The sequence below is a fragment of the Delphinus delphis genome, chromosome 3 (genome assembly GCF_949987515.2).
Source record: "Delphinus delphis chromosome 3, mDelDel1.2, whole genome shotgun sequence".
NCBI classification, from domain to species: Eukaryota; Metazoa; Chordata; class Mammalia; order Artiodactyla; family Delphinidae; genus Delphinus; species Delphinus delphis.
Genome location: NC_082685.1, coordinates 137,959,320 through 137,987,103, shown reverse-complemented (window position 1 = coordinate 137,987,103; position 27,784 = coordinate 137,959,320). Strand labels below are relative to the sequence as shown.

Genomic DNA, 27,784 nt, shown 5'->3' with positions numbered 1-27,784 from the left:
TGATGTTGAGCATCTTTTCATGTGTCTGTTGGCCATCTGTATGTCTTTCTTCTTTGGAAAAATATCTCTTCAGGTCCTCTGCTCATGTTTTTTTTTGTTTGTTTTTTTAACATCTTTATTGGAGTATAATGGTGTGTTAGTTTCTGCTGTATAACAAAGTGAATCAGGTATACATATAAATATATCCCATTATCTGCCTCTTGCATCTCCCTCCAGCCCTCCCTATCCACCAGTCTAGGTGGACATTAAGCACCGAGTTGATCTCCCTGTGCTATGCAGCTGCTTCCTACTAGCTATCTATTTTACATTTGGTAGTGTATATATATCCATGCAACTGCCACTCTCTCACTTTGGCCCATCTTACCCTTCCCCCTCCCCGTGTCCTCAAATCCATTCATTACGTCTGTGTCTTGATTCCAATTCTGCCCTTAGGTTCTTCAGAACCGTTTTTTGTTTTTTGGGTTTTTTTTAGATTCCATATGTTAGCATACGGTACTTGTTTTTCTCTTTCTGACTTACTTAACTCTGTATGACAGACTCTAGGTCCATCTGTCTCACTACAAATAACTCAATTTTGTTTCTTTTCTTTTTATGGTTGAGTAATATTCCATTGTATATATGTACCACATCTTCTTTATCCATTCATTTGTTGGTGGACGCTTAGGTTGCCTCCATGGCCTGGCTGTTCGAAATAGTGCTGTAATGCACACTGTGGTACATGACTATTTTTGAATTATGGTTTTCTCCAGGTATATGCCCAGTAGTGGGGTTGCTGTTTCGTATGGTAGTGCTATTATTTGTTTTTTAAGGAACCTCCATACTGTTCTCCATAGTGGCTCTATAAATTTACATTCCGACCAACAGTGAAAGAGGGCTCCTTGTTCTCCACACCCACTCCAGCATTTACTGTTTATAGGTTTTATGATGATGGCCATTCTGACTGGTGTGAGGTGATACTCATTGTAATTTTGATTTACATTTCTCTAATGATTAGTGATGTTGAGCATCCTTTCATGTGTTTGTTGGCAATCTGTATGTCTTCTTTGGAGAAATGTCTATTTAGGTCTTCTGCCCATTTTTGGATTGGGTTGTTTGTTTATTCAATATTGAGCTGCATGAGCTTCTTGTGTATTTTGGAGATTAATCCTTTGTCAGTTACTTCATTTGCAAATATTTTTTGCCATTCTGAGGGTTGTCTTTTCATCTCCTTTATGGTTTCCTTTGCTGTGCAAAAGCTTTTAAGTTTCATTAGGTCCCATTTGTTTATTTTTATTTCCATTTCTTTAGGAGGTGGATCAAAAAGAATCTTGCTGTGATTTATGTCATAGAGTGTTCTGCCTATGTTTTCCTCTAGGAGTTTTATAGTGTCTGGCCTTATATTTAGGTCTTTAATTCATTTTGAGTTAATTTTTGTGTATGGTGTTAGGGAGTGTTCTAATTTCATTCTTTTACACGTAGCTGTCCAGTTTTCCCAGCACTACTTATTGAAGAGGCTGTCTTTTCTCCATTGTATATTCTTGCCTCTTTTATCAAAGATAAGTTGACCATATGTGCATAGGTTTATCTCTGTGCTTTCTATCCTGTTCCATTGATCTATATTTCTGTTTTTGTGCCAGTACCATACTGTCTTGATTACTGTAGCTTTGTAGTATAGTCTGGAGTCAGGGAGCCTGATTCCTCCAACTCTGTTTTTCTTTCTCAAGATTGCTTTGGCTATTCGGGATCTTTGGTGTTTCCATACAAATTGTGAATTTTATTGTTCTAGTTCTGTGAAAAATACCAGTGGTAGTTTCATAGGGATTGCATGGAATCTGTAGATTGCTTTGGGTAGTATAGTCATTTTCCCAATGTTGATTCTGCCAATCCAAGAACATGGTATGTCTCTCCATCTGTTTGTATCATCTTTAATTTCTTTCATCAGTGTCTTATAGTTTTCTGCATACAAGTCTTTCAACTCCTTAGGTAGATTTATTCCTAGGTATTTTATTCTTTTTGTTGAAATGGTAAATGGGAGTGTTTCATTAATTTCTCTTTCAGTTTTTCATCATTAGTGTATAGGAATGCAAGAGATTTCTGTGCATTAATTTTGTATCCTGCTACTTTACCAAATTCATTGATTAGCTCTAGTAGTTTTCTGCTGGCATCTTTAGAATTCTCTATGTATAGAATCATGTCATCTGCTAACAGTGACAGGTTTATGTCTTCTTTTCTGAGTTGGATTCCTTTTATTTCTTTTTCTTCTCTGCTTGTTGTGGCTAAAACTTCCAAAACTGTGTTGAATAATAGTGGTGAGAGTGCACAGCCTTGTCTTGTTCCTGATCTTAGGGGAAATGCTTTCAGTTTTTCACCATTGAGAACGATGTTAGCTGTCGGTTTGTCCTATATGGCCTTTATTATGCTGAGGTAAGTTTCCTCTATGCCTACTTTCTGGAGGGTTTTTATCATAAATGTGTGTTGAATTTTGTTGAAAGCTTTTTAAGCATATATTGAGATGATCATATGGTTTTCTCCTTCAATTTGTTAATATGGTTTATCACACTGATTGATTTGCATATATTGAAAAATCCTTGCATTCCTGGAATAAACCCCACTTGATCTTGATGTATGATCCTTTCAATGTGCTGTTGGATTCTGTTTCCTAGTATTATGTTGTGGAATTTTGCATGTATGTTCATCAGTGATATTGGCCTGTAGTTTTCTTTTTTTGTGACATCTTTGTCTGGTTTTGGTATCAGGATGATGGTGGTCTTGTAGAATGAGATTGGGAGTGTTCCTCCCTCTGCTATATTTTGGAAGAGTTTGAGGAGGATAGGTGTTTTCTGTTCTCTAAATGTTTGATAGAATTAGCCTGTGAAGCCATCTGGTCCTGGACTTTTCTTTGTTGGAATATTTTTAATCACAGTTTGAATTTCAGTGATTGTGATAGGTCTGTTTATATTTTCTATTTCTTCCTGGTTCAGTCTCGGAAGGTTGTACTTTTCTAAGAATTTGTCCATTTCTTCCAGGTTGTCCATTTTATTGGCATATAGTTGCTTGTAGTAATCTCTCATGATCCTTTGTATTTCTGCAGTGTCAGTTGTTACTTCTCCTTTTTCATTTCTGATTCTATTGATTGGAGTCTTTTCCCTTTTTTTCTTGATGCATCTGGCTAATGGTTTATCCGTTTTTTATCTTCTCAAAGAACCAGCTTTTAATTTTCTTGATCTTTGCAATCATTTCCTTCATTTCTTTTTCATTTCTTTCTGATCTGATTTTTATGATTTCTTTCCTTCTGCTAACTCTGGGGTTTTTTTCTTCTTCTTTCTCTGATTGCTTTAGGTGTAAGGTTAGGTTGTTTATTTGAGATGTTTCTTGTTTCTTGAGGTAGGGTTGTATTGCTATAAACTTCCCTCTTAGAACTGCTTTTGCTGCATTCCATAGGTTTTGGGTCATTGTGTTTTCATTGCTATTTGTTTCTAGGTATTTTTTTATTTCCTCTTTGATTTCTTTAGTGATCTCTTGGTTATTTAGTAGTGTATTCTTTAGCCTCCATGTGTTTGTACTTTTTACAGTTTTTTTCCTGTAATTGATATCTAGTCTCATATCATTGTGGCCAGAAAAGATACTTGATATGATTTTAATTTTCTTAAATTTACCAAAGCTTGATTTGTGACCTAAGATATGATCTATCCTGTATAATGTTCCATGAGCACTTGAGAAGAAAGTGTATTCTGTTATTTTTGGATGGAATGTCCTATAAATATCAATTAAGTCCATCTTGTTTAATGTATCATTTATAGCTTGTGTTTCCTTATTTATTTTCATTTTGGATGATCTGTCCATTGGTGAAAGTGGGGTGTTAAAGTCCACTACTATTATTTTGTTACTGTGAATATCCACTTTTATGGCTGTTAGCATTTGCCTTATGTATTGAGGTGCTCCTGTGTTGTGTGCATAAATATTTACAATTTTAAATCTTTTCTTGGATTGATCCCTTGATCATTATGGAGTGTCTTTCCTTGTCTCTTGTAATAGTCTTTATTTTAAAGTCTATCTTGTCTGATATAGGAATTGCTACTCCAGCTTTCTTTTGATTTCCATTTGCATGGAATATCACTTTCAGTCTGTATGTGTCCCTAGGTCTGAAGTGGGTCTCTTGTAGACAGCAGGTATATGGGCCTTTTTTTTGTATCCATTCAGCCAGTCTATGTCTTTTGGTTGGAGCATTTAATCCATTTACATTTATGGTAATTATCAACATGTATGTTCTTATTACCATTTTCTTAATTCTTTTGGGTTTGTTATTGTAGGTCTTTTCCTTCTCTTGTGTTTCATGCCTAGAGAAATTCCTTTAGCATTTGTTGTAAAGCTGGCTTGTTGGTGCTGAATTCTCTTAGCTTTTGCTTGTCTGGAAAGGTTTTAATTTCTCTGTCGAATCTGAATGAGATCCTTGCTCGGTAGAGTAATCTTGGTTGCAGGTTTTCCCTTTCATCACTTTAAATATGTCCTTCCACTCCCTTCTGTCTTGCAGAGTTTCTGCTGAAATATCAGCTGTTAACCTTATGGGGATTCCCTTTTATGTTATTTGTTGTTTTTCCTTTGCTGCTTTTAATATTTTTTCTTTGTATTTAATTTTTGATAGTGTGCTTAATATGTGTTTTGGCATGTTTTTCTTTGGATTTATCCTGTATGGGACTCTCTGCACTTCCTGGACTTGATTGACTATTTCCTTTCCCATATTAGGGAAGTTTTTAACTACAATCTCTTCAAATATGTTTTCAGACCCTTTCTTTTTCTCTTCTTCTTCTGGGATCCCTATAATTCAAATATTGGTGCATTTAATGTTGTCTCAGAAGTCTCAGAGACTTTCCTCAGTTCTTTTTATTCTTTTTTCTTTATTCTGATCTGTGGTAGTTATTTACACTCTTTTATCTTCCAGGCGACTTATCCATTCTTCTGCCTCAGTTATTCTGCTATTGATGCTTTCTAGAGAATTTTTAATTTCATTTATTGTGTTGTTCATCATTGTTTGTTTGCTCTTTAGTTCTTCTAGGTCCTTGTTAAACGTTTCTTGTATTTTCTCTTTTCTATTTCCAAAATTTTAGATCATCTTTGCTATCATTACCCTGAATTATTTTTCAGGTTGAGTGCCTATTTCTTCTTCATTTGTTTGGTCTGGTAGCTTTACGTTGCTTTTCATCTGCTGCATATTTCTCTGTCTTCTCATTTTGTTTAACCTATTGTGTTTGTGGTCCCCTTTTTGCAAGCTACAGGTTCATAGTTCCCATTGTTTTTGGTGTCTGCCCTCAGTTGGTAAGGTTGTTTCGGTGTGTAGTGTAGGCTTCCTGGTGGAGGGGGCTGGTGCCTGTGTTCTGGTGGATGAGGCTGGATCTTGTCTTTCTGGTGAGCAGGACTGCATCTGGTGGTGTGTTTTGGGGTGTGTGTGTACTTATTATGATTTTACACAGCCTCTCTGCTAATTGGTGATGTTGTGTTCCTGTCTTGCTCATTGTTTGGCATAGGGTGTCCAGCACTGTAGCTTGCTGGTCATTGAGTGGAGCTGGGTCTTAGCATTGGGATGCAGATCTCAGGGAGTGCTTTCGCTGTTTGATATTACATGGGGCCAGGAGGTCTCTGGTGGACCTATATCCTGAATTTGGCTCTCTCACCTCAGAGTCTCTGGCCTGACACGCAGCTGTGCACCAAGATCCTGTCAGCCACAAGACTCAGAAGAAAAGAGAGATTAAAAAAATGAAATAAAGAAAGAAAAATAATAAAAGAAAATAAGTTATTAAAATAAAAAAATTATTAAAAATTTTAAAAGTAATAAATAAAAGAAAGAAGGAAAGTAGAGAGCAACCAACCCAAAAATCAAATTCACCAATGATAAGTAGCACTAAAAAGTATACTAAAAAAAAGGAAGGAAAAAATAAAGGACAGACAGAACTCTAGGGCAAATTGTAGAAGCAAAGCTGTACAGACAAAATCACACAAAGAAGCATACACATACACACTCACAAAAAGAAAAAAAGAAAAAAGAAAAATAAAAAATATATATAAAAAGGAAGAGAGCAACCAAATCAATAAACAAACCTACCAATGATAATAAGCTGTAAATACTGAACTACGATAAACATAAAACCAGAACAAATTAGATGCAGGAAGTAAACCCCAAGTCTACAGTTGCTCCCAAAGTCCACTGCCTCAATTTTGGGATGTTTCATTGTCTATTCCGGTATTCCAGAGATGCAGGGTACATCAGGTTGATTGTGGAGATTTAATCTGCTGCTCCTGAGGCTGCTGGGAGAGATTTCCCTTTCTCTCCTTTGTTCGCACAGCTCCTGGGGTTCAGCTTTGGATTTGGCCCTGCCTCTGCATGTAGGTTGCCTGAGGGTGTCTGTTCCCACCCAGACAGGACGGGGTTAAAGGAGCAGCTGATTAGGGGGTTCTGTGTCACTCAGGCAGTGCGGGGGAGGGGTATGGAATATGGGGCAAGCCTGCGGCGACAGAGGCCAGCGTGACATTGCAACAGCCTGAGGCTCACCTTGTGTTCTCCCGGGGAAGTTGTCCCTGGATCACAGGACCCTGGGAGTGGCGGGCTGCACAGGCTCCCGGAATGGGAGGTGTGGATGGTGACCTGTGCTTGCACACAGGCTTTTTGGTGACTGCAGCAGCAGCCATAGCGTTTCATGCCTCTTGGGTCCATGCTGATAGCCATGGGTCGTGCCCGTCTCTGGAGTTCATTTAGACGGTGCTCTGAATCCCCTGTCCTCACGCACCCTGAAACAATGGTCTCTTGCCTCTTATACAGTTCCAGACTTATTTTCAGACTCCCTCCCGGCTAACTGTGGTACATTAGCCCCCTTCAGGCTGTGTCCATGCAGCCAACCGCAGTCCTCTCCCTGGGATCTGAACTGCGAAGCCTGAGCCTCAGCTCCCAACCCCCAGTCAGACAAGCTTCTCAGGCTCGTGAGTGCTGGTTGGCACTGATCCTCTGGGCAGGAATCTCTCCGCTTTGCCCTCTGCACCCCTGTTGCTGCACTCTCCTCCATGGCTCTGAAGCTTCCCACACACACACACACCCCGTTTCCACCAGTGAAGAGTCTTCCTAGTGTGTCGAAACTTTTCCTCCTTCACAGCTCCCTCCCACTGGTGCAGGTCCCATCCTTATTCTTTTGTCTCTATTTTTCCTTTTTTCTTTTGCCGTACCCAGGTACGTGGGGAGTTTCTTGCCTTTTGGGAAGTCTGAGGTCTTCTGCCAGCATTCATTAGGTGTTCTGTAGGAGTTGTTCCACATGTACATGTATTTTTGATGTATTTGTGAGGAGGAAGTTGATCTCCACGTCTTACTCCTCCACCATCTTGAAAGTCCCCCTCTGCCTATGTTTTTAATCGGATTGGTTTTTAGCTATTGAGTTGTATGAGTTCCTTATATATTTTGGATATTAACACCTTATCAGATAGATGGTTGGCAATATATACATGTATCAAATCATCACATTGTACAGCTTAAACTTATACAATGTTACGTGTCAATTATATTTTAATAAAGCTAGGAAAAAAACAAGAATAAATTTAGGTTGCATAGGCTCTGGAACTCTAGATGCATTCATACATTTTTAAGTCCATGAAATACTTAAAATTTTCTGTTTCAATATCTTTCCCTATAAATATAGATCATCATGTTAGCCCATTTAAACAACAGTTGATCTGAGACCTGGATAAGGAGCCCACTGTAAGGAATCTGAGCCCTTTGAGGCCAGAAAGCTCTTTTCTGTCATTGCCACAGGCAACACCATTACCTGGTACCATGTTCAGTGTTCTTTTCAAAACCTAGTGATTTTGTTTCCCTAACTTTAAGGGGAAAGGGCCAAATGAGAATGATCACTTAACTTTTAAGAGAGCCAATGCAGTCATTTTATTAAAAATTAAACTGTAACCACCTTTACTCAAATTCAGTTCTGTTAGTCATGTACTGAGATGATGTCTTTTCTCTGAGTAACTCAGGAACTGTGAAAATAAGCTCCAGAAATGAAATTCAAATTCAGTTTAAAATACAACAGAAGACTGAATGAATGAAAATCAGAGAAGAGGAAGAGGCGTGTCAACAGTGGAATAGCTGCCTGTTGTGCCCAAGACACCAACACCCAGGATTAAAGGGATTCTGCAGCTCTGGCCAGTCCCTGCTCTGATGTAGGGCACTGGATCTCAGATAATGTCTTCAGGAAGCCTTGTTCTTGGGATTTTAGGACCTGGGACCCACAATATGCAGGAAATATGTTCCCCTCCTTGGAAAGTATGGTAGTCCTGTACCAAGGGCTACTGATAAAAAAAATCTCTAAACAGTAAAAGGGCCCCACCACATATTGGAGCTTGCAGCAGAGATTGTCAGTGGCCCTTCAGCCCAGGCTCTCTTTGCTCTGAAGTATTATATTCCCAATTTTTAGTTGCGCAAATAGCTATACTGCATAGTGATTGTAGTTTTCAGCCTCTTTTCCACCTACGGGTTGAAATGCAGTGAAATCTTTTGATAAAATTCAGTAATGTGAGGGAAAATAAAGAACTTAGTAAATTAGAAATAAAAGGGAACTTCCTTAATATAACAGATGATATCTGTAAAAAAAAATTCCTACAATAAATATTATACTTAAAGGTAAAAATTTTGAATATTTCTCTTTGGGGTAAGGAATGAGAAGAGAATGCATGAGAGTACCACTTCTGTTCGACCCTGAACTGGAAGGTCTAGTGATCACTAAAAGGCAAAACAATAAAAAAATTTAAAACTTATGCAGGTTGGAAAGGAAGAAACAAAACTACCGCTATTCACAAATGATACAATGATGTGTATAAAAATTCCAAGAATTATGAGGTAAGCTATTAATGTTAATAATAGGGCTGAGCAAAGTCCCAGAATTAAAAGTCAATATATGAAATAAACCATATTTTCAGACAACAGAATCAAACAGAAAATGAAATCTTTAGAAAGATACCATTTATAAGCATATCAACAAATATAAAGTACTGAGAATAAATCTAACAAAAACATGCAAGATTTCTACAGGGGAAATTATAAAACCTTACTGAAAGTACTAAAATAGAATTAAATAAATAGAGAAAATACTTTGTTCATAGAAAGGAAGACAATATTACAAAAGTATAAATTCTTCCCAGATTAATTTATAAATTCAATGCGATCTCAATCCAAATACTAACTACTTGTGTGCATGCATGCATGTGTATATGTATGTGATTTCACAAGTTGTTTCCAAAATTTTACAAAAATGCAAAAGACCAAAACTAACCAAAACACTCTTCAAAATAAATTAAAAAGTGGGAGAATTTGACAGGAAGCTTCCTTATAAATCTCTGATAATCAAGACAGTGTTTATTGATAAGATATAAATAAAAAGATTAATGGAACAGAATAGATAACTGGAAACAGTCCCATGGGAATGTAATTTATAATAGATGTGACACTCAGAGCACTGAGAAAAAGAATTTTTTAAGAAAATTAATAGACTTTTTTTTTTAGCAGTTTTAGGTTTATAGAAAATTGAGCAGACTGTACAGAACAGAGTTCCCAAATATCCTCACCTCACCCTCCAATTTCCCCTGTTATTTACATCTTGTAATTGTAACATTTATTGCAATTAATGTGACAATACTAATATATTATTAACTAAATTTCATACTTTACACGAGGGCTCACACTTTGTGTTGCACATTTTTTATGTGTTTTGACAAATGTATAATGACATGTGTCCATCAATTCTGTATCATACAGAATAGTTTCACTGCCTTAAAAATCCCCTGTACTCTGCTTATTCATCCTTCCCTCTCTCCTAACCCCAACTCCTGGCAACCACTTGTCTTTTTTCTTAATTGAAGTGTAGTTAATTTACAATTTTGTGTTAGTTTCAAATGCATGGCAAAGTCACTCAGTTATATATATAAACATATATATACATCCTTTTCTTTTTCAGATTCTTTTCCATTATAGGTTATTACAAGATATTGAGTATAGTTTCCTGTGCTATACAGTAGATCCTTGTTGCTTATCTATTTTAAATACAGTAGTGTATATATATTAATCCCAAACTCCGAATTTTTCTCCCCCCATCCGCTTTAGTAACTGTAAGTTTGTTCTCTATGTCTGTGAGTCCATTTCTGTTTTGTAAATAAATTCATTTGTATCATTTTTTTCAGATTCCATATATAAGTAATATCATATGATATTTGCCTTTCTCAGTCTGACTTACTGCACTTCATATGATAATCTCTAGGTCTATCCATGTTGCTGCAAATGGCATTATTTCCTTTTTTATGACTGTGTAATTTTAACCACAGGTCTTTTTAATGAAAAACATACTTTCAAATAAATGGCTTCAGGACAATTAACTATACATAGGTAAAAATTTTTTTAATTCAATCTTTACCTCACCCCAAATACAAATTCAATCACAGATAGATTAAAAATCTAAATGTATAAGCCAAAACTATAAAGGTTTAGAGAAGAATATAAGAGGATATCTTTATAACCTTGTGGTGTAGACAGATTTCATAAACAAGATACAAAAGCACCAACTGTAAAGGAAAACATGATAAATTTGACATTAAAATTAAGACATCTGTTCATCAAATGACATAAAAAGAGTGAAAAGATAAGTCATAAAGTGGGGAAAGAAAGATGTTTGCAGCAATATAACCAAAAAACTACTAACATATATATGGAAAATATAGAGAGCTATAAATCAATCTCCCAAAAGACAAAAAACCGTACACAAAAATGTTCATAGTAACATTTTTCATAATGGCAAAAATCTAAAAACAATTATAAACCCATTAACAGAATGAATAAATTATGCTAAACTCATACAACGGAGTACTACAACACTAAAAATAAATGAGGTACAGAGATCCACAGAAATACGGATGTCTCAAAATATGTTGGAGAAAATCATAAAAATACATATAGCATAATTCTGTTTATATAAAATCCAGAAACGGGCAAAAGTGAACTCTAAAGTTTAGGAATACATAAAGAAATGGAAAGAAAAGTTTACTATAAGAGGCATGGCAGGGGCTTCCCTGGTGGCGCAGTGGTTGAGTCCGCCTGCCGATGTGGGGGACATGGGTTCATGCCCCGGTCCGGGAAGATCCCACATGCCGCGGAGCGGCTGGGCCTGTGAGCCATGGCCGCTGAGCCTGCGCGTCCAGAGCCTGTGCTCTGCAACGGGAGAGGCCACAACAGTGAGAGGCCCGCATGCCGCAAAAGAAAACAAAAACCTAAAAGTCATGGCAGCAGTTATCTCTAAGAGGGGAGTAGATTGTCACTAGGAAAGGATGCACTAAGGGTTTATGGAAAACCATTAGTGATCTATTTCTGGAAGTGTCTGTTCACTTTAGAAACATTTATAAGGTAGTCCATATATGTTTTATACATTTATTTGTATTGTGTTTCATTTAAAATGTTAATATTTAAAATGTGAGTTTAAAATAAAACCACCTAGGGTGGAGTCAAGATGACGGACTAGGAGGACACAGAATTCATGTCTCCGCTCAACTAAGGCACCTACCAGGCATCAGTGGGGGACCATGGACACCAAACGGGATGGGAGGAACCCCCAGTAACCAGCTTGTGGGATCTTGGTTCCCAGGCCAGAGGTTGGGCCCAAGCTCCTGTGGTGTGAGCTCCAAATCAAAACCACTGGACTAACAGAGAACCTCAGACCCCAGGGACTATTAATCAGAGTGAGGCCTCCCAGAGGTCCTATTCTCAGCACCAAGACCCGACTCTATCCAACTGCCTGCAAACTCCAGTGCTGGACGCCTCAGACCAAACAACCAGTAAGACAGGAAAACAGCCCCACCAGTAAAAGAAAAAGAGAGAAATGACCAAAAAATGTGTTACAGAAGAAGGAGCAAGGTAAAAACCTACAAAATCAAATAAATGAAGATGAAATAGGCAACCAACCTGAAAAAATTCAGATTAATGATAGTAAAGATGATCCAAAATCTTGGAAACAGAATGGAGAAAATACAAGAAACATTTAACAAGGATGCAGAAGAGATAAAGGGCAAACAAACAGTGATGAACAACACAGTAACTGAAATTAAAAATACTCTAAAGAAGCAATAGCAGAATAACTGATGTAGAAGAACAGATAAGTGAGCTGGAAGATAAAATGGTGGAAATAATTGCCAGGGAGCAGAATAAAGAAAAAAGAATGAAAAGAATTAAGGACAGTCTCAGAGACCTCTGGGACAACATTAAATGCACCAACATTCTAATTATAGGGGTCCCAGAAGAAGAGAAAAAGAAAGGGTCTGAAAAAATATTTGAAGAGATTATAGTTGAACACTTCCCTAACATGGGAAAAGAAATGGTCACTCAAGTCCAGGAAACACAGAGAGTACCATACAGGATAAACCCAAAGAGAAACATATTAATCAAACTATCAAAAATTAAATACACAGAAAAAATATTAAAAGCAGCAAGGGAAAAGCAACAAGTAATATACAAGGGAATCCCCATAATGTTAACAGCTGATCTTTCAGCAGAAACTCTTCAAGCCAGAAGGGAGTGGAAGGACATATTTAAAGTGAGGAAGGGGAAAAATCTACATCCAAGATTACTCCACCCAGCAAGGATCTCATTCAGATTCGACAGAGAAATTAAAACCTTTACAGACAAGCAAGTTAAGAGAATTCAGCACCACCAAACGAGTTTTACAACAAATGCCAAAGGAAATTCTCTAGGTAGGAAACACAAGAGAAGGAAAAGATCTACAATAATAAACCCAAAACAATTAAGAAAATGGTAATAGGAACATACATATTGATAATTACCATAAATGTAAATGGATTAAATGCTCCAACCAAAAGACATACACTGGCTGAATGGATGCAAAAATAAGACCCATATATATCGTGTCTACAAGAGTCCCGCTTCAGTCTAGGGACACATACAGACTGAACATGAGAGAATGGAAAAAGATATTCCATGCAAATGGAAATCAAAAGAAAGCTGGAGTAGCAATTCTCATATCAGACAAAATAGACTTTAAAATAAAGACCATTACAAGAGACAAAGAAGGACACTACATAATGATCAAGGGATCAACCCAGGAAGATATAACATTGGTAAATACTTGTGCACTGAACATAGGAGCACCTCAATACATAAGGCAAGTGCTAACAGCCATAAAAGGGGAAATTGACAGTAACACAATCACAGTAAGGGATTTAACACCCCAGTTTCACAGATGGACTGATTATCCAAAATGAAAATAAATAAGGAAACACAAGCTTTAAGTGACACATTAAACATGATGGACTTAATTGATATTTATAGGACATTCCATCCAAAAACAACAGAATACACTTTCTTCTCAAGTGTTCATGGAACACTCTCCAGGATAGATCATATCTTGGGTCACAAAAGTAGCCGTGGTAAATTTAAGAAAATTGAAGTCTTATCAAGTATCTTTTCCGACCACAACGCTATGAGACTAGATGTCAATTACAGGAAAAAGAACTATAAAAACTACAAATACATGGAGGATAAACAATACACTACTGAATAACCAGGAGATAACTGAAGAAGTCAAAGAGGAAATCAAAAAATACCTAGAAACAAATGACAATGAAAACACCGCGACCCAAAACCTATGGGTTGCAGCAAAAGCAGTTCTAAGAGGGAGGTTTATAGCAATACAATCCTACATCAAGAAACAAGAAAAATCTCAAATAAACAACCTGACCTTGCACCTAAAGCAATTAGAGAAAGAAGAACAAAAAAACCCCAAAGTTAGCAGAAGGAAAGAAATCATAAAGATCAGATCAGAAATAAATGAAAAACAAATGAAGGAAGTGATTGCAAAGATCAGTAAAAGTAAAAGCTGTTTCTTTGAGAAGATAAAAAAAATGGATAAACCATTCACCAGGCTCATCAAGAAAAAAAGGGAGAAGACTCAAATCAACAGAATTAGAAATGAAAAAGGGGAAATAACAACTCACTGCAGAAATACAAAGGATCATGAGAGATTATTACAAGCAACTATATGTCAATAAAAATGACAACCTGTAAGAAATGGACAAATTCTTAGAAAAGTACAACCTTCCAAGATTGAACCAGGAAGAAATAGAAAATATAAACAGACCAATTCCAAGCACTGAAATTGAAACTGTGGTTAAAGATCTTCCAACAGACAAAAGCCCATGACCAGATGGCTTCACAGGCGAATCCTATCAAACATTTAGAGAAGAACTAACATCTATACTTCGCAAATTCTTCCAAAGTAGAGTAGAGGGAGGAACACTTCCCAACTCATTCTATGAGACCACCATCACCCTGACACCAAAACCAGACAAAGATGTCACAAAAAAACAAAACTACAGGCCAATATCACTGATGAACAGAGATGCAAAAATCTTTAACACAATACTAGGAAACAGAATCCAACAGCACATTAAAAGCATCATACACCATGATCAGCTGGGGTTTATCCCAGGAAAGCAAGGATCCTTCAATATACGTAAATCAATCAATGTGATACATCATATTAACAAACTGAAGGATAAAAACCATATGATCATCTCAATATATGCAGAAAAAACTTTCAACAAAATTCCACACCCATTTATGTCAAAAACTCTCCAGAAAGTAGGCATAGAGAGAATTTACCTCAACATAATAAAGGCCATATATGACAAACCCACAGCCAACATTGTTCTCAGTGGTGAAAATCTGAAACCATTTCCTCTAAGGTCAGGAATTAGACTAGGTTGCCCACTGTCACCACTATTATTCAACATAGTTTTGGAAGTTTTAGCCACAGCAAGCAGAGAAGAAAAAGAAAGAAAAGGAACCCAAATCGGAAAAGAAGAAGTAAAACTGGCACTGTTTGCAGATGACAGGATACTATACATAGAGAGTCTTAAAGATGCCAACAGAAAACTACTAGAGCTAATCTATGAATCTGGTAAAGTAGCAGACACAAAATTAATGTAAAGAAATCTCTTGCATTGCTATACACTAATGATGAAAGATCTGAAAGAGACTTAAGGAAACACTCCCATTTACCATTGCAACAAAAAGAATAAAATACCTAGGAATAGATCTAACTAAGGAGACAAAAGAAGTGTATGCAGAAAACTATAAGACACTGATGAAAGAAATTAAAGATGATACAAACAGATGGAGAGATATACCATGTTCTTGGATTGGAAGAATCAACATTGTGAAACTGACTATACTATCCAAAGCAATCTACAGATTCAGAGAAATCCCTATCGGCCTACCAATGGCATTTTTCACAGAACTAGAACAAAAAATTCCACAATTTGTATGGAAACACAAAAGTTACCGAATAGCCAAAATAATCTTGAGAAAGAAAATGGAGCTAAAGGAATCAGACTCCCTGACTTCAGAATGTACTACAAAGCTACAGCAATCAGGACAATATGGTACTGGCACAAAAACAGAAATATAGATCAATGGAACAGGATAGAAAACCCAGTGATAAACCCATGCACATATGGTCACCTTATCTTTGATAAAGGAGACAATAGTATACAATGGAGAAAAGACAGTCTCTTCAATAAGTGGTGCTGGGAAAACTGGACAGCTACATGTAAAAGAATGAAATTACAACATTTCCTAAAACCATACACAAAAATAAACTCAAAATGGATTAAAGACCTAAATGTAAGACCAGACACTGTAAAACTCATAGAGGAAAACATAGGCAGAACAGTCTAGGACATAAATCACAGCAAGATCCTTTTGACCCACCTCTTAGAGAAATGGAAATAAAAATAAATAAATGTGACCTAAGAAACTTAAAAGTTTTGCACAATAAAGGAAACCTTAAACAAGACGAAAAGACACCCTCAGAATGGGACAAAATATTTGCAGATGAAACAACTGACAAAGGATTAATCTCCAAAATATGCAAGCAGCTCATGCAGCTCAACTTCAAAAAAACAAACAATCCAATCTAAAATTGGGCAGAAACCTAAATAGACATTTCTCCAAAGAAGATATACTGATTGGCAACAAACACATGAAAGAATGCTCAACATCACTAATCATTAGAGAAATGGAAATCAAAACTACAATGAAGTATCACTTCAAACCAGTCAGAATGGCCATCATCAAGATATCTACAAACATTAAATGCTGGAGAGGGTGTGGAGAAAAGGGAAACCTCTTGCACTCTTGGTGGGAAATTAAATTGATAAAGCCACTATGGAGAACAGTGTGGAGGTTCCTTAAAAAACTAAAAATAGGACTAGCATATGACCCAGCAACCCCACTACTGGGCATATACCCTGAGACAACCATAATTCAAAAAGAGTCATGTACCACAATGTTCATTGCAGCTCTATATACAATAGCCAGGACATGGAAGCAACCTAAGTGTCCATCAACAGATGAATTCATAAAGATGATGTGGCCCATATATACAATGGAATATTACTCAGCCATAAAAAGAAATGAAGTTGAGTTATTTGTAGTGAGGTGGATGGACCTAGAGTCTGTCATACAGATTGAAGTAAGTCAGAATGAGCAAAAAATACCATATGCTAACACATATATATGGAATCTAAAAAAAAAAAAAAGGTTCTGATTAACCTAGGGGCAGGACAGGAATAAAGATGCAGTTGTAGAGAATGGACTTGAGGACATGGGGAGGGAGAAGGGCAAGCTGGGACAAAGTGAGAGGATAGCATTAACTTATACACACTACCAAATATAAAATAGATAGCTAGGGAAGAAGCTGCATAGCACAAGAAATCAGCTTGGTGCTTTGTGACCACCTAGAGCGTTGGGATAGGGAGGGTGGGAGGGAGACAAAAGAGGGAAGGGATATGGGGTTATATGTATGCATATGGCTGATTCACTTGTTGTGCAGCAGAAAGTAACACAACATTGTGAAGCAATTATACTCCAATAAAATGTTAAAAAAATTTAAAAAATAAAAGAATTGACACTATGAAAATAAATAAATTAATAAATAAAATAAAATAAAGGCATCTAATTCTCACCCTTCTCACTTCTTTAATACATACATAAATAGGGGACAAGGGATAGCTCTTCTTTACAACAAAATTCCAATTAATGAATTCAGAAGGGAGAGAGTGATGTCAATGACATGGTTTAATGGTTTTCCATCCTCATCCCTCATAGAAGATCAACTTTGACAATGACCCACAGATCAGTGTACTTTTGTCAGAGACTGGGTGTCTAGCAGAAACATTCTAGCACGCTGTTGGAGCAAAAAATCCAAGAATAGTTTCATTGAATAGGGTAAGAAGAGCAGTTTCATTTTATGCATGTTACCCCTCCCCTCCAAGGCAACACAGCCCAGTGTCAAATTCTTCCACAGGGAAAGTGAGAGCATAGTGAGTGACTGTCTGGCTTCCCCAGCCCTGTGGGACACTCCCCAAAGAGGCCTACTTCTTTTTCACCCAACCCAGAACACTGAAGTGATTGTCATGACTGAGGGGTTGGGAGAAGCTTGGAGCACAGCAAGCAGGACTTGGAACTCATCATAGGGCTGCAGATTCTACTCACTGCATTGCAGACTCCATCAGGAAGCCCATTCATAAACCAGTTTGGATGCCTTGCCTGCAGACTCCTCCATCTGGCCCATAGGTATCCCCAGTGTTCCACATACCTCACCCACACTCATATGGCCAGCTCTCTGCATATGCCTGCATGGACTGTGAGTATGAACCTTTGCAGATGGCTGGAAAGCACACACAGAAAGCCAACACAGCTCTGCAGCATTGGGAGAAGGCACGCAAACTTGAGCACTTGGCAGCACTTCTCCGAGGAGAACAAAAGAGAGGCTCTCAGCATTCAACCTGGCTTTGCAGGATCAAGAGAAGGCATACAATCTTAAGAATAACGCAAGGGGGCTTCCCTGGTGGCACAGTGGTTGAGAGTCCGCCTGCCGATGCAGGGGACACGGGTTCGTGCCCCGGTCCAGGAGGATCCCACATGCCGCGGAGCGGCTGGGCCCATGAGCCATGGCCGCTGGGCCTGTGCGTCCGGAGGCTGTGCTCTGCAACGGGAGAGGCCACAGCAGTGACAGGCCCGTGTACCGCAAAAATAAGTAAATAAATAAAAAATAATGCAAGAGGGAGGAATAGGTGTGGAGTGGGTACATCCCATCCACAGAAAAGTTCTGAAAAAGCCTCAGAATCCCTGGTTGGGCTGACTTGTGAAGGTATTTCTCTCCTGAAGCCAGTGAGTAAAAACTGGAGGAGGTGATTCTTTCTTCAAATTCGAAGACAGCAATGCAAGACTTCAAGGAACACACACACAAAAAAATAAAGAAAACATGGTACCATCAAAGGAATAGAATAATTTTCTAGTAATCATCCACAAATAAATTGGAGATCTATGAATTTTCTGATCAAGAATTCAAAACAACTGGTTTAAGGAAGCTCAATCAGCTATAAGAAAACACTGACCGTCCAATGAAATCAGGTAAACAATAATGAATAAAATGAGAATTTCAACAAAGAGAAATCATATAAAAGAACCAAACAGAAATTCTGGACCTGAAGAATACAGTGAAAGAAATTAAATATAGGCAATTGTGAGTGTCAACACCAGACTTGATCAAGCAGAAGAAAGAATCTCTGAACTTAAAGACAAGTCATTTGAAATAATCCATTCAGAGAAGAAAAAGAAGAATCAAAAGTAATGAAAAAGAGACTATGAAATTTATGGGATACCATCAAGAGATCTGATGTATGAATAATGGGGGTCCCATAAAGAAAAGAGAGAAAAAGTGGCAGAAAGATTATTTAAAGAAGTAATGGCTGAGAAGTTCCCAAATCTGGGGAGAGAATTGGACATGAAGATACATGACACTCAAAAATCCCTAAACAGGTTCAACTTCAAAGGTTTATATTGAGACACATTATTATTTTAAATTTTATTTTATTCAAGTATAGTTGATTACAATGTTATATTAATTTCTACAGAAAATGATTCAGAGATATATATATATATATATATATTCTTTTTCATGAGCTTTTCCATTATGATTTGTGACAGGATATTGAATATAGTTCTCTGTGCTATACAGTTGGACCTTGTTGTTTATCTATTCTCTGTATAATAGTTTGCAGCTGCTAATCCCAAACCCCTGATCCATCCCTCTCCCACCTCCCTCTCCCCCGTGGCAACTACAAGTCTGTTCTCTATGTCTGTGAGTCTGTTTCATAGATAAGTTCATTTGTGTCATACTTTAGATTCCACATATAAGTGATATCATATGGTATTTGTCTTTCTCCTTCTGACTTACTTCACTTAGTATGATAATCTCTAACCCCATCCATGTTGCTACAAATGGCATTATTTCATTCTATTTTATGTCTGAGTAGTATTCTATTGTATATATGTATGACATCTTCTTTATCCATTCATCTCTTGATGGACACTTAGATTTTTTTCATGTCTTGACTGTTGTGAATAGTGCTGCTATGAACATAGGGGCACATGTTCTTTTTGAATTATAGTTTTGTACAGATATATGCCCAGGAGTGGAATTGCTAAATAGTATGGCAACTATATTTTTAGTTTTTTGAGGAACCTCCATACTGTTTTCCACAGTGGCTGCACTAATTTACATTCCCACAAACAGTGTAGGAGGATTCCCTGTTCTTCGTACTCTCTCCAGCATTTGTTTTTTGTCTACTTTTCAATGATGGTCATTCTGACCAGTGTGATGTGGTACCTCATTGTAGTTTTGGTTTCCATTTCTCTAATAATTAATGATGTTGAGCACCTTTTCATGTGCTCGTTGACCATCTGTATGTCTTCTTTGGAGAAATATCTGTTTAGGTCTTCTGCCCATTTTTGATTGGGTTATGTTTTCTGTTGAATTATATGAGCTGTTTGCATATTTTAGAAATTAAGCCCTTGTCGGTTGCATCATTTGCAAATATTTTCTCCCAGTCCATAGGTTGTCTTTTTATTTTGTTTCTGGTTTCTTTTGCTGTACAAAAACTTGTAAGTTTGATTAGGTCCTATTTGTTTGTTTTTGCTTTTATTTCTACTGTCTAGGGAGACGGACCTAAGAAAACATTGGTACGATTTATGTCAGAAAATGTTTTGCCCATGCTCTCTTCTAGGAATTTTATGGTAACATGTCTTATATTTAAGTCTTTAAGCCATTTTGAGTTTATTTTTGATACACAAAATATACTGAGAAAGTAGTCAAATCATGCCACTACAGAAAGTCATCAAATCACAAAAGAAGATAGCAAAAGAAGAACAAAGGAACTACAAAAAACTCAGAAAACAATAAGATGGTATTAGTAAGTCCTCACCTATAAATAATTACTTTAAATGTATGATCACTGAAATATTATTTAAAATAGCCAAATATGGAAACAACCTAAATGTCCACTGATAGATCAATGGATAAAGAAGTTCTTTTTGATTTAAGGTCATGGAGATATTTTCCTACACCCTCTACCCAATATCCCCAACCCCATCCTGGATGATTTTGAAATAAATCTGAGACCTATCATGAAATCCATAAATATTTTAGTATATATCTCCAAAAAAATAAGGAATCTTAAAAAAGATAAATCCACAATACCATTATCAAGCCTAAAAGGTAAAAATAACTCATTAATATTATCAAGTAAAGCAGCAGCTTATTTCTGAGTAGAAATGATTAGGACTGAATGTGGTAATGGTCTTAAGAAAAGAACTAATGAGCTGTGGGAGTTCAGGGTAGGGGGGAGGGTAGTTTCCAGCATTAAAGAACAACTTACCCAGGGGAAAGGATTATGTTTAGGACATCTTACAACTGTTTGTTTTCAGCTTTTCTCGGAAAAGTAGTTCTGAAATAGTACACAGGGGGCAGTCCCTCTTCTACATTGAATACTTGTGGATATTGTATTCTTTCCCTTAGTAAGCAGGAAATAACAGAGAGAGGGATTGAGTTAACAGCAAGGAAGTTGTACATTTACAATTTAGACAAATTCTGAGCATTCAAAGCCAAATTCTAATAATTCCAATATGGAGCTTATCTTCATATTCATCTTCCCAGTTGAAAATATTCTCTTTCCCCTGGTTTAAAATCTTACCTCTAGCCATTGAGGGTATCTTTAAGTTGCTTGCTTGAGACAAGGCTGTCTGTAATCATTTATTACCAAAATATACCAAACATTTTCCCATGCCTTCCAGTCTCTCTTTAGTGTTTCCAAAAGATTTATTCAGTTCAGGTCTAGCACTAAAATTTAATATCTAAAGATAGGTGAGAGGATGTTTTTCTTTATATAATTTTCACCTTTTAGGAAGTCAGAATGCATGAGGTTAGAAAGCAAAATTTTAAAAAAACAAATAAAAAACCTATTCCAGTAAATAATGATAGTATTGGATTTTAACCTATAGATAAAAAATTCATGAATCCATATTGATATAAATAATCAAGTAAGTAAATAAATGAGGTAGAAGGAAGAGCTCCTCCTTGCAGCAGAATCCCAATAAATAAACATAAAAGGAATGATATAAATAGAAAATCACCTTTAGGTGATCACCATAATAATACTTTTTGCAAAGAAAACCATTGATAGATGTTAAAATTGTTGAGTGACATATAATGAAAAATAGAATATTTGCAGAATCTCAAAGTATCTCACTGTATATTACTTAATTACAAAGGGAAAAAGAGTAACTTTACAGTGGGGAACCATGGCAGGATTCTGGTTAACCAAGGTTAGCATCATCAATAATAAAATATACTAGCATCATAAACTCTCAACATGATGTTCCTAGAAAGGACAAACAACATTTCTACGGTATTCTTATTCAAAATACATAACTTTAAAGAGAGATAGTTTTCAACATACTGACCAATACATCTCAAAATTGTCAAGGTTATGAAAGACAAGGAAATACTGAGGAACTATCACAGATTGGAGGAGACCAAGGGCACATGACAGCTAAATGCAACATGAAATCCTGGATTGGATCCTGAAATAGCAAAAGGAGAGCAGTGAGAAAACTGGGAAATCCGAATAAGGTCTGTATATTAAATGCATCAATTGTGCCAATATTAGTTTTCTGGTTTTGATAATTGTATCATAGTTATGTAAGATATTAACATTGGGAAAAACTCAATGGGAAGTTTTTGTGCTATTTTTGCAACTTTTCTTTAAATCTAAAATTGTTTCAAAATAAAAAGTTAAATATTAAGGGGAAAAAAAAAACTCTTCCAACAGTACACACATATATCCTGGCTTGGGTGAATCCATTTACAAACATCTCACCCTTTGGATGGCTTGGCTGGGCTGGGCCATATTAGAACAGAGGAAATTTTTTTTTTTTAATTAACATCTTTATTGGAGTATAATTGCTTTACAATGTTGTGTTAGTTTCTGCTGTATAACAAAGTGAATCAGCTATATGTATACATATATCTGCACATGCCCTCCCGCTTATGTCTCCCTCCCACCCTCCTTATCCCAGCCCTCTAGGTGGTCACAGAGCACCGAGCTGATCTCCCTGTGCCATGCAGCTGCTTCCCACTAGCTATCCATTTTACATTTCGTAGTGTATATGTGTCAGTGCCACTCTCTCACTTCTTCCCAGCTTACCCTTCCCCCTCCCTGTGTCCTCAAGTCCATTCTCTACATCTGCATCTTTATTCCTGTCCTGCCCCTAGGTTAATCAGAACCTTTTTTTTAGATTCTATACATATGTGTTAGCATATGGTATTTTTTTTGCTCTTTCTTACCTCACTCTGTACGACAGACTCTAGGTCCATCCACCTCACTACAAATAACTCAATTTCATTTCTTTTTATGGCTGAGTAATATTCCATTGTATATATGTGCCACATCTTCTTTATCCCTTCATCTGTTGATGGACACTTAGGTTGCTTCCATGTCCTGGCTATTGTAAATAGTGCTGCGATGAACATTGTGGTACATGACTCTTTGAATTATGGTTTTCTCAGGGTATATGCCCAGTAGTGGGATTGCTGGGTCATATGGTAATTCTATTTTTAGTTTTTTGAGGAACCTCCATACTGTTCTCCATAGTGGCTGTATCAATTTACATTCCCACCAAGAGTGCAAGAGGGTTCCCTTTTCTCCACATCCTCTCCAGCATTTATTGTTTGTAGATTTTTTGATGATGGCCATACTGGCTGGTGTGAGGTGATACCTCATTGCAGTTTTGATTTGCATTTCTCTAATGATTAGTGATGTTGAGCATCCTTTCATGTGTTTGTTGGCAGTCTGTATATCTTCTTTGGAGAAATGTCTATTTAGATCTTCTGCCCATTTTGGGATTGGGTTGTTTGTTTTTTTGATATTGAACTGCATGAGCTGTGTATTTTGGAGATTAATCCTTTGTCAGTTGCTTCATCTGCAAATATTTTGTCCCATTCTGAGGGTTGTCTTTTCATCTTCTTTATGGTTTCCTTTGCTGTGCAAAACCTTTTAAGTTTCATTAGGTCCCATTTGTTTATTTTTGTTTTTATTTCCATTTCTCTAGGAAGTGGGTCAAAAAATATCTTGCTGTGATTTATGTCATAGAGTAGAACAGAGGAAATTTGCTCTGCAGAGCAAGGCATTTTCTTGGAGATCTCTAACTCACTAAGTGCTGTGAGGCCCTCAGAACAAGCAACAGAATAGTAAATGTTGGGAAATATTTCTTTTATGCTCCACACAGGGTTTAGAGCACCTCTGGGAGTAGTTTTTGTTTTTTCTCAAATAGTTGGAGACATAAGCAGCCATTCTTAGACATGACTGTGGACTAGAGGCAGCCGTCTAGGCCATAGGCAGACTTCTCTTTCTGGTCCCTGACTTTTGTTTTCTTTTTTCTTTTTTTAACATTTTTATTGGAGTACAGTTGATTTACAATGTTGTGTTAGTTTCAGGTATACAGCAGAGTGAATCATTTATACATATACATATGTCCACTCTTTTTCTTCTTTTTAAGATTCCTTCCCCGTATAGGCCATTACAGAGTATTGAGTAGAGTTCTCTGTGCTATACAGCAGCTTCTTATTAGTTATGTCTTAACCTTGAGCATCTTGATCATCCCTTGCTCTTCCCTCCATCCTACTCTTAATTCACTCCCTAGACACTAACCTCTGAAGTAAAAGTAAAGCAAGCACAAGTCAGAAAAAAATCTCATAAAACACGCACACATGAGTGTACGCATGTGTGTCTGTAGTTTAGGCAGTTCTAATGCCATCAATATCCAAACTTCTACTTCTCCGTCCACAGGGGAGCAGCAAAACTGCAGTCATGTAAGTTTGTACCTGCTGCTGTTAGTGTCTCCCTTTCTGCCCCTTTTCTCTTTAAATGGCATACCACTCATCTGCCATTTCCATTTTACACAACTAGCTCTTCCCTGCTTTGCTTTCACATCCATTGCTAAAGAAGAAAGAGATCCAATAGCTTAATTATATTGACAGAATATCTGTCACACTAATATAATGTTCCTTTCCTTTCATGGGCAGCCTGAATATTTTAAGGGCTTGGGAAATTACACTTCAGGCCAAAAATGATGCTAAGCCTTACACTGACCCCCATGAGCAGGAAATGCTCCTGGTCCCACCAATATCTTGCGGTAGGGGCAGGACTTTCAGGTCGACTGCCTTGGAATGAGACCTCTGACTTAGAAAGTTCATGAGGAAGTCTCCCAACAAAGCTCCGTGCCACCCTGAACCCTCACAGCCATGGTGGAGTCTGGGAGACAATTTGATCTGCCTCTGTGGACTGTCCAATCTAGATGTGTGAATCATCCAAAGAAAGCCCTATATACTCATCCCCAAGTGCTCTCAGCTTTGTTCACTAGTGCTGTCTCTGGGGATGGCATATGTGGAAACAATACCAGGAGATCCCCCTATCTTACTAATTGATAAAAAGAGATTTGAGAACAAAGACTGAGATTGCTATGACTACAGATTTTTTAAAGTTCAATCTTTATCATGCGTTTCTGACCTCCCTACTCTTCTTCCCCCTACCACTGCTGTTACAATAATATGGTTAATCTACAGTCCTTATTAGAATTTCACCAGTTATCTCATTACTGTCATTTTCCTATTCCAGAATCCAATCCAGGATCCACATTGGATGTAGTTATGTCTCCTTGGCCTCCTCCAATCTCCAGATACCTTTGGGTGCTTTCTCTCCTTCGACCCCAGCAAGATTGTAATTTACAAAGCTAACTTTCATTGACTCTTAGCGCGGCACAGACCAGTGGAGTCTATACAACAAGCTGCCATGCTGCAGGTGAACATGGAGCTGTCATGCTGGACTGCTTTGCTTCTCACACATGTCCACTTTGCCTAATAGGAGAGCTCTGAAATCAAGGAGGTCTGGGGACTTAGACCAACATTTCAAGCTATAAGCACAAGGTAGTTTTGAAGTCTCATGATTAATCTTTAAAGTTTTCAGGGATTTTATATTTTACTCAAAATTCTGCATATTTATTTTTAATTCAGAAAGAATTCTTCCTTAAATTTTATAACAAAATTAACATGCCAGGAAGTTGTACCATGTTTATTCCCTGACTTGAAATGTTCATTGTTAATCCCTGCATACTTCAGTCTGAGAAGCTCAAACAGTGTCATTTTACCATTTCAAAAGTATGACTGGATTACACAAGCCATCACAACTAAATGCTGGTGTCCAGCCACCACGTACAACACTGTCCCTATAGGCGAATGCCTTCCAAGTTGCAAACAACTGACTTACAAATTTTGGCTCACAATCTACTTATAAGTTGGGAACTGTTTGTCCTAATACGATATCCCCTTGCCACAGGGTATGTCATCACAACAAATCGTTCTTTTAATTTCTGGAAAACGCACCACTTCTTCAAGTTATATGTTGATTTTTTTTTTTCCTCTACATATCAAATGGCCTTCAAGCAGAGTTTCCCAGTATGACTATCTAGTTGGGAAAACAGTCTGACAACAACAAAAAGAAGATACATGAAAGGGCAAGATTGAACAGATCTCATTTATAAGCAAGGGCCTTTGATTCTGTACTCTGTCCTTCAGCTTCAGAATTCAATGTTCCTACTCAATTTTCTGCTGTTCAAATGATGCAGTCATTTTGTTGCTTGGATATAGATGGTAGGCTCCAGCTCTGAAAGCAACAAAGTTGGTGAAAATCTCACAGGAAGCCAAGCTCTTCTTTGTCTTTTGTCAAGGCCCTTTGTAGTTTCAAAATGATCAAAAGCGAGTGCAGGTGAAAAGCAAACACTGCGGTGAGTGAAGCAAAGGGCAAGCCCTGGAAATTTTATTCTCCTTGTAAGACAGGTTTTACTGAACGGAGAGTTGGTGGGGGTGGGGGGGCGGTGTTGTACCCTTGAGGTCACTGGAGTTGAATTTTGAACTTCCCAGACCCATTTTTGAATTGGGTCAATGCTGTTATTGCTTCTTGGCTATGGGAAACTTCTGTCAGAGGGGATATCTTTTCTTCCCCTTAAATGATTTTTTTCTTCTAATCCTGCTTCCCCTCCTTCAGGTATGCTTGAGGAGAGTGACATCATCTGTGTGGCAGTGCTTTCCGGGCTCCTTACAGATGGAGGTAATTGCAGATGGAAAACCTACCACAGGAGGAGAGTACCGGTAACCATGAGAATTTAAAAGCTGGCATGTGTAGATCATGATGCCCTCTGAAAATCTGACTTCCTGAGTCACTTTCAGTTCTTTCAAGATGGAATGTTCTGTCTTTTCACTTATGATTTGGGATAATTAGATGCCTTAAGGGAGCCTTGAGAGACGTATTGTACTGAAAGAGCCTCTCCTGTGTGCATGACTCATGCCAAAATAGAAGTAGATTACACTTCATGTCACTGGCATCAAATTCCTAGCCTCTGAGAGTTTATCTTTTATATTAGGGGTCTGCAAGCTGCAGCCCTCCAGCCAGATCTGGCCCATGGCCTTGTGCGTTTTTTTGTTGTTATTCGGCCTACCAGTTAAGAATTTTTTTTAATACTTTTAAATGGTTGCGGAAAAACAAAAGAAGAAAAATATTTTGTGACACACGAAACTTACTTGAGATTCAGATTTAAGTGTACATGAATATAATTTTATTGGAAACACACCCATGCCCATTCATTTATGTATGGCTTTCGGCTGCTTTCGTGTAACAGCTTCAGAGTTGAGTAGTTGCAATAGAAACCATGTGGCCTGCAAAACTTAAAATATTAACTATTTGGCCCCTTTTGGGAAAACTTTGTCAACCCTTGTTCCATATCCACTGAGAATTCGCTTTTGTCCAGTGATGTGCAGCAAGAAGGTGGGCATGTCTGGGGCAGTGGACGCGCATAAGGGAGTGGGGGGCAGGCTGGGGAAGCATGAGGACCCTTAGAGGACACACTTGCCAGGCACTGGCTGTCTGTCGCTAAAGCTGCTCTTTGCTTTGCTCTAAAGAATTGTATGCATATTTTTAATAAAAGGAACAAAGATCCTAGTAAAAGTTGGATAAATTAGGATACAGAAAAGGAGAGGATAGCTGTCTCTGTACCATAGTCATGCATTTTTCTCTCTCTGACTCTTACTCTCTGCCTCACTATCTTTTGTGGTTCCTCTTGGAATGAGAATTGTAAGATGAGGGAGAGGAAGAGAGACAGAAAGAGAGAAAGAATTTTAGATGAAAGCAGAGGACTCAGGTAATTGAGCAGAAGACAAAGAAGCCATCAAGGTGAGAACGGTAGAGATAAAGATTATGGAGTAGTGAGAAGGGCCTTGCAAAAAAGTTCTGAGGCATGGACGTGCCATCCTCTACTCCTGCTACA

General features: G+C 37.5%; 1 protein-coding gene across 5 annotated transcripts in view; it reads left to right on the top strand.

The window, feature by feature from the left end:
• Nucleotides 1-26,585, top strand: part of FBXO4 (F-box protein 4) — a 395,613-nt gene extending 369,028 nt beyond the window's left edge. For all 5 annotated transcript variants that reach the window (XR_011246428.1, XR_011246427.1, XR_011246424.1 and 2 more), the window contains 3 exons: nucleotides 21,895-22,040; nucleotides 25,084-25,391; nucleotides 26,509-26,585. The gene's annotated coding sequence lies outside the window, so the exon portion shown is untranslated. The remainder of the gene's footprint in view (nucleotides 1-21,894; nucleotides 22,041-25,083; nucleotides 25,392-26,508) is intronic.
• The last annotated feature ends 1,199 nt before the right edge of the window (nucleotides 26,586-27,784 follow it).